This window comes from Stegodyphus dumicola, chromosome X1, assembly GCF_044657685.1.
Source record: "Stegodyphus dumicola isolate Sdum_Otavi_A_Nest chromosome X1, ASM4465768v1".
Classification (NCBI taxonomy): Eukaryota; Metazoa; Arthropoda; class Arachnida; order Araneae; family Eresidae; genus Stegodyphus; species Stegodyphus dumicola.
This window is the reverse complement of record NC_140780.1, coordinates 172,724,475-172,739,909: the sequence shown is the minus strand read 5'-3', so window position 1 is coordinate 172,739,909 and position 15,435 is coordinate 172,724,475. Positions and strand designations below refer to the sequence as shown.

General features: G+C 30.2%; 1 protein-coding gene across 2 annotated transcripts in view; it reads left to right on the top strand.

The window, feature by feature from the left end:
• The window catches only part of LOC118200991 (kelch-like protein 5), a 139,688-nt gene that overhangs the window by 63,961 nt on the left and 60,292 nt on the right, over positions 1–15,435 (top strand). The gene's annotated exons all lie outside the window — the stretch shown is intronic.

Genomic DNA, 15,435 nt, shown 5'->3' with positions numbered 1-15,435 from the left:
ATTAAGCAGAGAGGAGGAATATTTAAAAAAAATTTTTTTTTCATCTTAGATCATCTTTGTCTTTATTGTCATCTGGCTACTGCTATGCCCCCCCAAAAAAGAGCTTTCTATCTTATGATTTCTGTAGAAATAGCTGAGAGATTTATGTACATTTAGAAGTTTTCTTCATTTTTAGTGGAACTTCTAACATAACCATGTACAAATTCAAATTCTTATAAGGAGATGGTCTTATATGGAGATGGTTGTTTATGAGAACATAGTTATCAGAGGTTTTCGATATCATCATTTCCTTAGAAATACCAATAATTTTTAGATGATTGCTTTGTGAGAAATTTCATTGTAATTTTATGTCTAACTTTCAGTTTAGTATTCTGCTATTAAGAGAGCAATTACAGTATTTTTACTCATTGAATCTGTAGTAGTTTTAATCTCCAGAGATGTATATTTGAAAACACCTACAAACTTGAAATCTGTTTTCTATGTAACCTAGAACAAAATAAAAAAAGTGATACATGTTGATTACATGTGCTAGGTGTATTGAAAATTAAAACAATAGACATGATTTATTTAAGTATCATGATCAATAAATATTTATACTGTTAACTCCAATTTTAAGATAATTCAGTCTTATGCTAATTAAAAATTAAGTAAAAATAATAGTAGGAATTAATAAAAATTTTTAATGCAAAATAAAAGTTTAATTTCTCGAATAGAAATGCAGCTGTAAACTGCTATTTTGGTCATCTTTAGAAGCTAATTGTAGGCTTCTGTTACTTGCTGATCCTGGTGTTTTGTTAGTAGTACCTTATGGTTATGAGCTTTGGTTTGTGAAGACACTGCCTGATAATTATGGAATTCACAATGAGAAGAAATGAAAAATGTATGTGATTGTTTTTAAAATGAACTATAATAGTACAGCTCATAACAGGAAAAAAGAACAGCACACTGTTCCTTATTGAAAGCCATTTTTCAGATGAAAAGTGGTAAATGGCTCCAAAGTATCTGTAGAGCTATGACTTTGATTGTTATGGCAATCATGAATATTATGGGCAAAGTACAATAAATAATGCAGAAAGTGATTAGTATAGTGTTTCTCAGCCCTTTGGCAGAAGTTTTAAAACAATAACTATTTGTAAGGAAACCCTTGCATAAGCATTATAAAAGATTAGCCATGCATTTGCTGAAGATTACCTTATTCACCACTGTTTGTTATAGACACATCACTATCACATCAGCATTTAAAATATTGTTATGACTTTTAATGCTTCTAAATACATAGTGATATAAATTTAGTAGAATTTTAGTAGATAGTCTCAACTCTGTAAAAAATAAAAACTATCCAATTTACTTCTGCTGTCTCAACTGATAAAATTAATTTGTTGAATATGAATATGTTGGTTGGTTGTAGAATTAGTTATGGCCAAACACTTGAAAGATCTGTCTGAAAAAGAATTGGCGTTTTGGAAGACCCACTTAATTAAGAGTAATTTGACTTGCATTTATCAAGCCTGTAGGGAAAACTATGAAAATCCATACAGCAACCTATTCAGTAAGAAGAAACTGAACCTATTATTGAATGATTAATGTATCCTTGAAGGACAAACCTGGATAAATGTGGCGCATTTGAATCACTTGGGTGCTTACCTTGTTTGATTTTTAAATGTGGTTAACCAATCAAATGTTTGCACATTACAAAGTTTTCTGTGCTCAAAGTCTACAGAATCACAAAATTATCATTTGAGTTGCATGTGTGATATAAATATGATCAATATTTTATAATCTAGCCGTAGAAACCTTTATTTATAAAGGAGAATCTCACCTACAGTTTGCAGACAGCTGGGATGTATATTCCATAACTGCTTTAAGAGCTTCTGAATACATATCAACAGTATTCTTCCCATTTGTAAGTGAGAATAAGTTTTACACATTGTGTTCTACTCTTTAAAACAGTTATGATGCAATTATCCCATAGAACCTATCTTTTAAGGATTAGCAATAAACGTATTGTCAAAATTATCAAGAATTCACCAGGAGTTTACTCAAAATTGGAAAGTAAAAAGTCGCTTTTAACTTCACTTTACACGCCCTGTAACTTCATCTGACATATACATTTGAACACAAAATGGGAAATGATTTAATATTTCATTTTAATTCCTTGTCCAAAGTAAAAAGGAAGTATTGTAATTGCGAAAAATTTCGGGTATTGTATTTCAACGAAAATATCCATTTTGACCACTATCGAAAGCAATTTAACAATGTTTTTGCATGACATCTGTACGTGAGGACAGAATAAAGGATTCTTTCCCCCCAAAAAATTTTTTTAACTGATTTAAAATGGATTCTAAAGAGATTATTTTGTGGCCTCTTTACGTATGTATGTATGTATCTCGCATAATTCAAAAACAAGTAGCCTCAGAACGTTGAAATTTTGTGTATGGGACTGCTATAACATGTAGATCTGCACCTCCCATTTAGGTTGCGATCGGCCGCACCAAAAGTATATACTAAAGAAATATTGGTTATATTATCTCCTAAGATTAATTTTAGTAGAATTATCTAAAAAGAGTGAATCCATAGTTAGTAATTCCGAAAATTGTTTAAAAGTACAGTCAAAAGTCGTTAATTCGGACACCCATAATCCGGACCTCAAAGCTAAAAACTTTCTGCGTATGCGCCGCATTGACACATGCGCATAGGCGTTTACGCGTGCGCGTAAGACCTTTACGACTGCACATATGCGTGTGCGCAAACGCAGAATACGTTTTCACGTGCGCGTTTAATGTATAACGGACGGTATAAGCTAAAATTATCTAATTATATATTTCAGTTAATGTTAATGATTGTGTTGTTCCTTAATCTTCGAAGTGGATCCGGCTTATTATTTTTTGCAGACTGTAAGAACAATTTTATAAAAGTAAACTTGAACTTTCGATTATGTAAAATAGAATTTCCGATGCTGGAGCTCCCAAAGGATCTACAAAACGAAAGTATGTTTCGATGTCCATCAAACAAAAAGTGGAATTACTGCAAAAAATGGATAAAAACATGAAGAAGGTGACAGAGAGGTTAGTGAAAACGAAAAAATTTCGATTAACAAGTTAGTCGGTATTCTCGGCAGAGCAATTACAGGACTTGAAGAGCGGAACTTTGTAACTGAACAAGAAATTATGTCTGTTTATGGAATTAAAGAGAAAGTATTATCACATAAAACGAAGCAACTTAAACACCTTACATTGAAAGAAATGTTTAATAAAGTAAACAAATAAATATTAAGCTTTTTTTTTTTGTAAATTTTGATACTCTTTAGATCATAATTGTTCTTTATTTAATAAATTATGGTTTCATATTTTTAATTTTAGAATTTCTGCATGCCATCTTACGAGATTTAAACTGATGATCTATAATCCGGAAAAATTGATAATCCGGAATCACAGAAGTCCCAAAAAACTAAATAAACAACTTTTCTTCCTTATATGCAACGTCAGATGGTGAATCATACTACCGGAAAATGCTTTTTCCCCCTTTCTCTGCATTAACATAACTTATGGTGTGCGCGAGAGTACAGACAGGTGCACGTCGTTCTATTGGTCAAAGAATTGCGAAAACGGTAGAAAATTCTGATACATTCGGTATTCTTTTCCTCTCACCAAAAATACTACACACGTTTGAATTTCTATCAAGATTTTAATAATTTGGATTCTCGTTCCGCGTGGTCAGTTCATATTCGTGTTTATTATAATCGTAATGCTTATATTATGAGCGTATGCATGAATATTTATAATAATATAGTTGCAGTAACTGTTGAAGTATCAAAAGAAAAGTAATCAAATAGTCTTTTTTTTATTTTTATTTATTTTTTTTCCCCTGCCAATACATTATACAGTACGGAGGTTGGGAGGTTCTTCCCTTTCTCTGCAAAATCTCTAATATTGAAGCAGCGGACTTTTTTTTTTGTCATTGTCCAATCTGAATTGAATAGGACTAAACGTTTTTGCGGTCTACTCAACCTAAGCGAAGATTGATTCTATTCCAGAAATTTAACACAGTCTGTTGAAAATTGGAATCAGAAACACCCCAGATTAGTAAGTCTCTTTCTTTTCCTTTATTTAGTTCTTTATTCTCCGAATACCGGCAGCTGTTAATTCCGATTACGTAATATCACATGTGGAAGAATTACGCTGCACATATTGCACAATAACGTTTGCGGTATTTTGCAGAGATAATTAATTTTGATGTTCAGTCTGAGATTTGTTTATGAATACTTAAAAGAGTTTTACCGTTTTTTCTAAGCAGAATATTTCTCAGTTTCGATGGTCTGTTTTTATATGATGCACATATCGAAATGTCAAAATCATTTATTTAGCCAAGAAATCTAAAGAATGGCTACAATCTCCCCCACTCCTCTTTTTCCAGTTACTATCCAGAATATTCGGCAATGTCCGAGTATGCGGGTTAGTTAAGCTTTTACTGTTAAAGTATGACTGCATGAAACAATTTCCCGTCTTCTGATTTCAGAAATGTTTACTTGAATTACTTTGCTTGTCTTCTGATTTCAGAAATGTTTACTTAAATTTTTTACTTAAATTACTTTGCTTGGAATATATGTTAAGGGAAAACTGTTATGCAATGAAAATTTAGAAAATGTTCAGAATTTTGATTTAAGTTAAATTATTTAAATATTAATATGAGTAGAAAAATAAATTGTACAGTCAAAAGTCGTTAATCCGGACTCGTCGGGATTTCGGCGATTCCGGATTATCGATTTTTCCGGATTATAGATCATCAGTTTAAATCTGGTAAGATGGCATGCAGAAATTTTAAAATTAAAAATATGAAACCGTAATTTATGAAATAAAGAACAATTATGATCTATAGGGTATCAAAATTTACAACAAAAAAAAAAGCTTAATATTTATTTGTTTACTTTATTAAACATTTCTTTCAATGTAATTTGTTTAAGTTGCTTTGTTTTATGTGTTAATACTTTCTCTTTAATTCTATAAACAGACATAATTTCTTCCTCAGTTACAAAGTTCCGCTGTTGAAGTCCTATAATTGCTGTGTCGAGAATACTGACTAATTTGTCAGTCGAAATTTTTTCGTTTTCGATAACCTCTGTGTCACTTTCTTCACTGTCGGAAGCGAATTTGTTTTAAATCATATCAAAGACGGAGTACATTGAGATGAAATACTACATTTAGTAAGGAATTATAAGCCAAATAAAATAAAAACATCTGCCCTGAAGATGAAGATAGTGCTGACAGATCAACTTCCAATACATTGCGCGCCGCGGCGTCTCCCCCCTCTCGCCGCAGAAAAGCGTGAAATTTATAAACAGATTTCGGAATGGTTAGATAAACAAAAGATTATGCCTTTATCCATTTTTTGCAGCAATTCCACTTCTTGTTTAATGGACTTCGAAACATACTTTCGCTTTGTAGATCCTTTACATATTAGTAAATATATATCGTAAATTCTATTTGACATAATCGAAAGTTCAAGCTTACTTTCATAAAATTGCTCTAACAGTCTGCAAAAAATAATAAGACAGATCCAATTCGAAGATTAAGGAACAACGCAATCTGTAACATTAACTGAATTAGATAATTTTAGCTTAACTTATATCATCCGTTATACATTAAACGCGCATGCGTAAACCTATTATGCGCATGCGCACACGCATATTCGCAGCCGTAAAGGTCTTACGCGCATGCATCGTGACGCATGCGCAGAAAGTTTGTATCCTTGAGGTCCGGATTAATGACTTTTGACTGTATTTATTATTAGGTGCCAAATGAATACAATTAATATGGCTTATTATTATTTATTTTCTATATTTTGAACTGAAATTTCATCATTAAATCTTGTAATATAGTTTAGTTCTGCATAGTTTTTTTTTCCCTCTCATTGTAAAGTAATTATGTAAATTGAACTGTCATTTAAAATAAAATAAAAAAAAGTTAATTGTTTTCCATGGTTGAGGTAATGCTCATTCTCTTAATAAATATCGCATTGCTCATTATTTTAAATTAAAAGTCTAATTTTTCTTTTAAGGTTATGCAGTTGTGTATAATTATGCAGTTGTGTATAATGTAATTAGACAGGTGCTTATTTTTTCCTTAAAATAAGCTTGAAATGTGCTTATAGGTGCTTATTTTTTTAACTAAAATGTGCCTACGAACCCTGTTCATCCTTTACTCAAGTAATTAGGTGATGCAAAACTGGCAATTTAAGTTAGGCCAAATATTTCCGTGAATTGAAGGGATCAAGAATCAATGCAGAGCACTAAAGAACTCATTCTGATTAAGCATTTTCGCTAATTCAGTTTTGAGTGAAAAGCAATTTATGCAGTAAAATTGATAAATTACTTGAGTAATTGTCCCCCCCCCCGATACCCTCGTGTTTTTGCATTTTAATTCAAAACTATTTGTAAAAAATTAAACATTGGAAATTGGCATTATGAAATAGAACTCAAAATAATTAAAATAAACATTAGAAAATTATGAAATATAAGAAATATAATGCAATTTTTGCAAAAACAAATCAAAAAAATAAAAGTTTAAATTTAAAATATATATAATAAGAAAAGGGAATGTACATGAAGATATAAAAGGCCAGAAAAAGCTTTAACTAACTTACATTCTTTCTAATGGGAAGTGGGCAAAGTGTTTTCTTCGCATCTTACTCAGAAGGGTTGTGTTTCCGAAATTTTTTATGATTACTTGATTTTAATTAATTTCTTTTTACAATTGAAATTTTGTTATTCATGATTTAATTCAAGTCCCTGTTAAACATTTTTAACAATTTACATTCAAGTTACTTAAAAACAATTTTCAGAATTAAGCTTGCTAACTATGGATTCACTCTTTTTAGATAATTCTACTAAAATTAATCTTAGGAGATAATTTAACCAATATTTCTTTAATAAATAAATTATTATTAACTTACTTTGCAGCTACTGTGCAAGTAGTAGAATAACTTGATTTTGCACCAAGTGAATGTAAGATCATACAACATTTGATATGTAGAGGGTGACTGGTAATTCATGGCACAAACTTTGAGGGCTGATACAGGACACTGTAACAATCACATTTTGTAAATTTTTAGTAATTTTAAATTAGTTTTGTAAATTAATTTCCACTTGTAAACGAGGTAATGAAAATAAAACACTTTCCCTATCATTTGCTCTTTCCTGTGTTTGTTCTTCTATGCTTCACTTTTGACTGTACATTCCTATACAAAATGTGATATGTCCTGTACCAGCCCTCAAAGTTTGTACCATGAATTAGCAGTCACCCTGTATATGCACTCTGTTATTCGACTCGGTTAGCTCAGTTTCTTTGTTCCTATATGTTAGTAAGTTGTGCATTTTTTTGCTTTAAAAATGATTTAACTATGTTGTTTTTATCTTACGGTTAAGATTTTTATGCATTTAGTTAACCTGCATGTTATAGTTACAGAATTATCTACAATTTAAAGTTGTTTAAATGCGACTAAGCCTAATTTTTGTTTACCATAGCAGCTGTATTTGTTTACATTTGAAACTTAGCAAAGTAGTGGCCATGGCGATGGCGATTAGCTAACCAAAAACAGTTTGGTTAGCTAATCGCCATGGCATGAAACAGTTAAAAATTTCACTGAATCATCTAAACAGTTTGCAGATGAATTCATTGAACGCATGAATAGCAAAAAGTTCTGTCCAGTACAAATCTATAATGATGAAATTGTACTTTTCTGGTAATATGTGCCCCAAAATACCATAGCAACCTCTGCAGAATAAGCTTAAACTGTTGTTTAAGATTTCCAAGAGAGACTAACGAATTTGGCATTTACAAATTCTGCAGGAATGCACCATTGTAAATATTTCATTATCAGAAAAATAACATGACCTTGGGCATTTAAAGGAGAGAAGATTTTCCGTGTCATCTGTTCAAATATGAGAGCATGGCTGACATAAACTTTAATGAATAATTAGTATGAAAATCATTTTATACCTAAGTCTCCATTGGCATACTGGATGATGCAAAAATTAGTTGTTCTGATTGTAGACCTGTTCAGCTATAAAATTTTAGTAAAAGAAAATGTCTCCTGAAATGCAGATGTAAAGTAACCTTTTTTAAAAATCTGTGTTAAATTTTCTTAGCAGTGTCAACATCATTCAAGAATTTTTTAAATATTTTAATATAAAATCTGATATGTAAGTTATTGCAAGATCATTAGAGGATGAGTTCGAATATATTTTTTTAAATGCTTAGCATGATTTTGGAAGCCACCATATTTTGTGGTGATGACAATCATCATGATAGGCTCGAATTTCTTGATCTTTAGCTATCACAAGCAAATAGCAAAATTTTACAGTTAATTGAATTTTGAAAAAATGTGGATGAGTGATAATGAATGAAAATGATATAACAGAAGTTTTTCATTATGATGACAGTGCCCGTCATGAATGAACTAATAGATGGTAAAATGTGTAGTATGGATTGAAATCCAAAAAATACTGCTACCAATTGAGAGGAAAGGGACAGCAAGGTTGCTGAGAATAAAAAGACTTTGATTTAGAAATCTTTCTTGATACGACAATTACAGGACTTGAACTATGTATCTAATCAAGAAGTTATGTTTATTTGTAACAGGAGAAAAAGAGAGATTTGTAAGAGAAAGTTTTAACAAGAAAAAATTAACCAGCTTAAACAACTTACGTTAAACCGTTAGCAATGGGCAGTTTAGTCACCAAACAGCTCTCTCAGGATGGGGTGCTAACCAGATGGTATTATCTTGTGGGGATGGGAATTTCAGCTGCTAAGCTTAATTTTGGAAAAAAAATCACATAAATTAAATTTCTCTCATTGCTCCAGTTTTGGATACATTATGAGAGGAGCACTCAGGTAGTTATCAGAATTAATTTTAAAACGTTATCATTTATTTTCCTTAAAAAATTTATAAAATAATCAATTCTAGGCTAGTATAATTTTTTACTTACCTCAAATATTACAGAAACATCAAATCACAGAATTTATTTAATACAGTGGATTGATAAAAATAAAAATTATTGAAAATATCTTTCATAAAAAACCAGCATGTATAATTTTTGACATACTTAAAATAAATATATATAAACAAATAAATATGTTCGTATCAGAATTGCTATAACTGTCACTTTCCAATTCTGCCTAAATATCATCACTGTCTTCAGTGTGAAAAACAGACTCATTTATAATTCATGTATACTCTTCTTCTATTAAATACCATTTTTGTTTTGCCATTTAGGTGTAAAAATACTTTCCTAAACCATACAAAATGTCTGTCTTAACTTTAGAAAAAATATCCAAGAGCAATAAATAAAGCTTCTAAAAGGATAGAACTTCAACCCTGCTAGAGCCGCCAAAGAAAAAAGTATTCCAAAGCATTGATAATGTGCATTTTTTTATATCAACTGATGCAGTTAAAGAGCCAATACATCACTCAAACACCCATGAATCTTAGCCCCGTTCGTCATTGGGAGAAACTCCTACGCAGACGGAAGACCGTTTACATTATTGCGTTGGATTTACGCGTACAGAAGTTCGGTGGTCTATTGTATTTATTGCAACCAGATATCTCTGTATTTAACTTATGAGATTCAGACTCTTAAGATACTTAAATTCCATGTTATTGGAAAATTTTTATTTCTGCTTATAAACTGTGAAAGTAAAGCACGCTAGTAATTTTTAGATAAGTAAGGTTACAGTGTATATTTTGAACATCACTAATTGCATAGAAGCTGAAGTAATTTTTAAAAATTTCTTTGCATTTCTAGAAACCTTAAATATTAATGAAATAACATGTAATTAAAACTAAAATGTACTGTTACTGCAAAACAAATAAAGTTAAATGCATTTTAAAAAATTGCTATTGCTTTAAAGCAAATGTAATACTGTGGTTCCCGTGAATAATTTTTAACACCAAGTTAAAATAAATTTCAGTTAAAAGTTTAAATACAAGAAAAATGAAATTATTACAAGAAAACTGACAAATAAAAAGTGAATGTAAAACTCAAATCAAATTAGAAGTTAAAAAATGTTGATTAAAGTTTTAACAATCCCAAAACATTTTAACACAAACACAAAAGTTATTTAAGACATAAGCAAAAATACTAAGCAGTAAATGGTAAATTAACATATTTCGAATCTCATTACAGACTCTTCAGGGGAAATGCACAATGATCTTCGAATCCAGCTAATTCCATATCTCATTTCGTCAAAACGGAAGAATTGAGTCTTAACACGGAATAACTTTTTGACTATTTAACCGACAAAAGAACCTATTAAAACTTAAGTCTCAATTTTTCTGCTTCATTTCCCTATGCGTCCGCTGGTTAAAAGTAAATGAAAAACACATTAATGGTGTAAGGAAAAAATTATACAAACTAGCCTGGTTAGGCTAATGTACAAAATAAAATAAATAGTGAATTGCTATTAGTCAATTAATACATGATTTTAGGATTTTTAAGAATTTGTTCGTTGCTTGAAATCATCCAGATGCAATGTTGATCTTTAAAATCAAAATTATTGATAAAATCTCGAATGAGTTCAAGTTTCTGTGCAAAGAGATAATCTATTTCCTTTAAATAACTTCTGGTACTGTTAGTTATGTATCTGAATTTGACTGGAGTTTTATGAAAATTTGGAAGTGCATAAAGATTTGCAAACTGATTACTAAATTTGTTGGGACAGATTTTAAGTCTTTTATGAAGTGCTTTAAATTTATTGAAAAGTATTTTAGTTCCTGTATAGACTTGTTGATAGGTGCAGGTGCTATGTAATTCCTTATGCAGAACGTCGTAATAAAATTTTTTCATATCACACTGATATTATTACTCGTTTTGTCGATTTTGGTGATGATAAAACTTTCTTGCAGCATATTAATTTGAGATTCTAGATGCCTCTTATTGTGAATTTGACCGAAACTACGTAGTTTAAATAGCATAAGTTTAAAATCTTTAATTAAAGTTGCTTTCCATTCAAGAAATGTTGTCGTTGGTAAGTTAATGCAGTTACTAGCTAAAATACTGAATTTATTAAGATCATTGCTGAGCTGTTTTAAGCAATAGTGTTTATTAAGACCGAAAGTAGGACGAAATTTGGTACCTAGTTGCATGAGTTATTGTAGTTGCTCATCTTGAATGATACTAAGATCTCCTGTGATTATATGTTGGTGAAAAGGATCAAAAAATTTATTGTAATCAGGAAGCTGGCAATTTCAAATGCCATGACCATGAGGACTACTACATCATTACCATGACGTAACCACCATGACGACTACTACGTCATGGTGGTTAATTACCATGTTACCTAAAGTTTTTCAAATTTAAAACAGGGTGTTACTTGTAGCTGTTGGTCAGGGAGCAGATTTTGACATTTTTTTAACATGCTTGGAATTTTTAATTGATCATAAAAAGGCTGCTTGAATTGTACTGTACAGAAAATTTTCTTGCAGAAAAAATTACTTTTTTCAATTTATAATTGCAAAAGTCAACTAGTATAAGATCTTTGACTATTGGGTTACATTGAAATTATTGTTTAAGTTTGCCGACTATTTGGGTTACATTGAAATTATTGTTTAAGTTTGCCGACTATTGGGTTACATTGAAATCATTGTTTAAGTTTGCTAATAACATTCTATAATGTAACATCTTTAAAAAGGTATGTAAAAAAATGCAAAAAGGTTAATGGCATTTTTTGCGAAAGCTTTCTTTCTTTCCTAGGAAGGAATTTAGATTTTGAATAATTAATTCCAGATCCTGTGTGGAAATATATTTTTTGTGGCTGGAATTTCCTCCTCTTTTTCCTCTGGGAGTAATACTATTAAAAAATCTAAATTGTCCATAAATAGATTCTTCTGCTTGTCTACCTGTGGTATTGTTGAGATTTGCATTAAGTCCATATGGATAAAGTGTCCTTTTTTGAAGTATGTAGATAGACTCTTTTAAAGAGTCTCACTTTTATGTCAGGTACAATATCAAGCACACTTATTTCAATGTTATCAAAATTGTTAATTTGAAAATGCTCAAGAATTGCAGTATGGTGCTTTTCATTGGTGTTATTTGTGCTAAAATTTTAAAATTTTTTATATGAGATCTATGGTTATTAAGTCGTAGGTTGAGAGGGTTTTGAGTTTGATCTATATACATGAGGGAACAATTCTGTCATGTAAATTGGTAGATACAAGTATAGGTTTTTCATAGTGTTTGTTGACGAAGAGCTATAGTAGGAGAAAGTGTGGCATTTAACCTACAACATTTACAAAGCTTATTTCTTCATTCAGTAATTTCTATATTTTTTAACTGAGCAAGTATTAAAAGTAAAGAGGGAGCTAGCCTGCTTTACAAAGTTTTTTAATAGATAGACTAACCTAATGTAAAACTGGAACTGTAAACAGTATCAGATTACTTATCAACTTAAGCCTTTCCAGCACGCTATGCTTTAAAGTTGGAATTTTACCAAAAACATTTGTAGGCAGTCTGTTTAGGCCTAGCAGAGTATGCAGGTATAATTTTACAAAGATTGCACAAACCGTTTCCATTTTGTGGGTAGGTCTGAAGCAAACACACTGAGCCCCACGAGCTGCAATAGGTGAGCATTGCTGTGAAGCATGTGTTACAGTAAAATACTTTGTCTATGATTTGAAAAGAGTAGAATCTGATCTCTGTAGCAGATTTAGCATAACCCAGGGTGCATCACGGGGAGGCCTGCTACTCTACACCCCTCCCCAAAAAAACCGGGAAGAAAAAGGAAACTGTCATTGCTTCAGCAGTGCTGAGGCCTCTCCGAGCCATGTACATAATTTAAAAATTTATAAGAAAAATAATTAAAATACTATAATATTTACAATTAATTATTGACTAAAAAATAATTATTAAATATATATACAATTAAAAAATCTACAGAAATCTAAACTAGTACAGTGTGACCAGTACAGTGTGTTCAGTCCGAACACAAAATACACTGAAGGCTTCACTATATGCAATTAAAAAATCTACAGAAATCAAAACTAAGCAAACTACGCACTATGAAAGCAAGAGAAAAAAGGGACAGATTCTGTGACTCACTCCCAGATGACAGGCGATACCAGTACAGTGTGTTCAGTCCGAACACACCATACACTGAAGGCTTCACTATATATAATTTAAAAAATCTACAGAAATCAAAACTAAGCAAACTACGCACTATGAAAGCAAGAGAAAAATGGGCCTAAGGGAAATAGCTAAGTAAAAACAAAGCACCTGCATCTTCAAAACCGAAAACAGAAAAGAAAAAGAATAAAAACAAATGTAAATATATTTGCGCTCTCAGCCTCCCCCCATATTTGAAGCATGAGACCAGATTCTGTCACTCACTCGCAGGTGACAGGCGCTACCAGTACAGTGTGTTCAGTCCGAACACACCATATACTGAAGGCTTCACTGTATGCAATATTTCAAAGATAAAAATTAAAGGTAATACAGAATAGGCAGATTAGCATACGAACAACAAAATTATAAAAAGATTTTTTTCATTCATATTCTTTATATTTAAAATCTGAACCATTTCTTTGAAAAATCAGTGTCTTTAAAAACAAAATATATCTCAACGTTAATGATTTGCTGGTGTTGTGCTGCCTTCTATTATTTATAAAAGAGATTAAAAGTAACCATTAGTGTAGTTTTCGGGATCGATTATTTTCACTGTCTAAAGAGGGAATATTTTTGTTGTGTTCACACCGAAAAGGGTTAAGCTAAAGAACTGCACTGGAAGGGGTTAAGCTAAAAGAATGTAAATTAAAAAATTAAATCCAGAAAACTTTTTGCGCTTAAAGCTGCAAAAAAGGTATGATAATTTAAGAAAGGAGAACAAACTAAAAAGACCTATACATATATATATATATATATATATACACACACACACATGCATAATGTAAAGAAAATGGAAATATTTAATTAATTATTTCCTGCACTTCAGCTGGATAGGACTGAATTTTAAAGCAATTATTATAATAATTTTGTTAAAAAAATGTTTTTTAATAATGCTTAGGCTATTAATACCGTCTCATGTTAATTGGTAGTGAAAGTTTAGAGCTGGAAACATCCCAAACTCTCAGCACATGTATGTACATTCACATAAAAGTAAAACGAAAATATATATTATATATTGTTTCATAAGAATAAATTGAGTTTAATTAAAAATTAAATTTAAATACATATTTAATTAAATATTCTTTGCACCATTGCTGCAAGGAATGAAATTTAAATTTAAACAAATTAAATTCTTAACAAATACGTATAAAAGTAAAAAAGCAAATTTAAATTTAAAAAAAAAATTTTTTAATAATTTAAAAATATGCAAACATGTAAAAGATTTAATTCTCAAACTAATCTACAATATCATTTAAATTCAGAAGCATAAGCAAATCAAGTGCAAAATCTATCCATGAAAATAAATCTACCAATTTAATAAATTAAAATTAAATTAAACATTTTTTTTTAAAAATGCATATGTGAATGATCGTAGAGTAGGCAGGAGACAGACTTATCAAGGGGAAGTTGCCTCCAAACCTAACTCTCCAATCATTCAATTCGTGTTTCGTCATTCATGCAGGCAAGGGTAAAAGTCAAAACCAAAAGTAATTCCAATAAAGTGGTACCTTTAGAAATTAACATTTAAGTATTAACATTTAGGAATAAAGTTCAAAAAGGAAAATACTAATTAAGTCTTTTGAGAAACAAGCAAGTAAAGTCAAGAATTAAACTTTTTCTTAAAAAATTAAATTTTTTAAAAATTAATTTTTTGTAAAATAATAAAAAAATCTAGAAACCAATGTATTTTAGAAATCCTTGTCTACAGAAACTTCCCCTACACGAATATGCATATCAATAAAAAGAAACTATAAAAGAACTATACATAATCCGTATAAACCAATAAGAAATAAAAAGAAACAAAAAGAACTATTTCACAATTTTTAAAATAAATATATATTTAAAAATATTTCATATTTAGAAAATACTTAGATACTACATAAAAATTTTTTTTAAAAATACTTAAAGCAAGTAAATAGTAAGTTTTAATTCTAACTTACCTACTATATGAGTGTTGGGGTCTGCAAAAGTGTTGTGAAAGAGAAGTAAGTGTGTTCTTCAAATTAAATAGATGGCGCTTATGTAGGTAAAGTTGAGTGTCAAGCTGCTATCTTTGTTATAGTAAAATTTTTTTTGTAAATTTTAATATTAATTAAATTAAATTAAAAATCCTAAAGGTAGTAATATCAATTATTTATTGAGTTAAGTAACTGAGCCAATTAAGAGATGTATGTTTGCTTGAAGGAAATTAAAGTGAAGTGGTATGTGAAAAAAAATGTAAACTGTTTGTAATTTGAAATGTGTGTTCTGTTGAAAAATTGTGAAAATTGTTAAAAAAATTA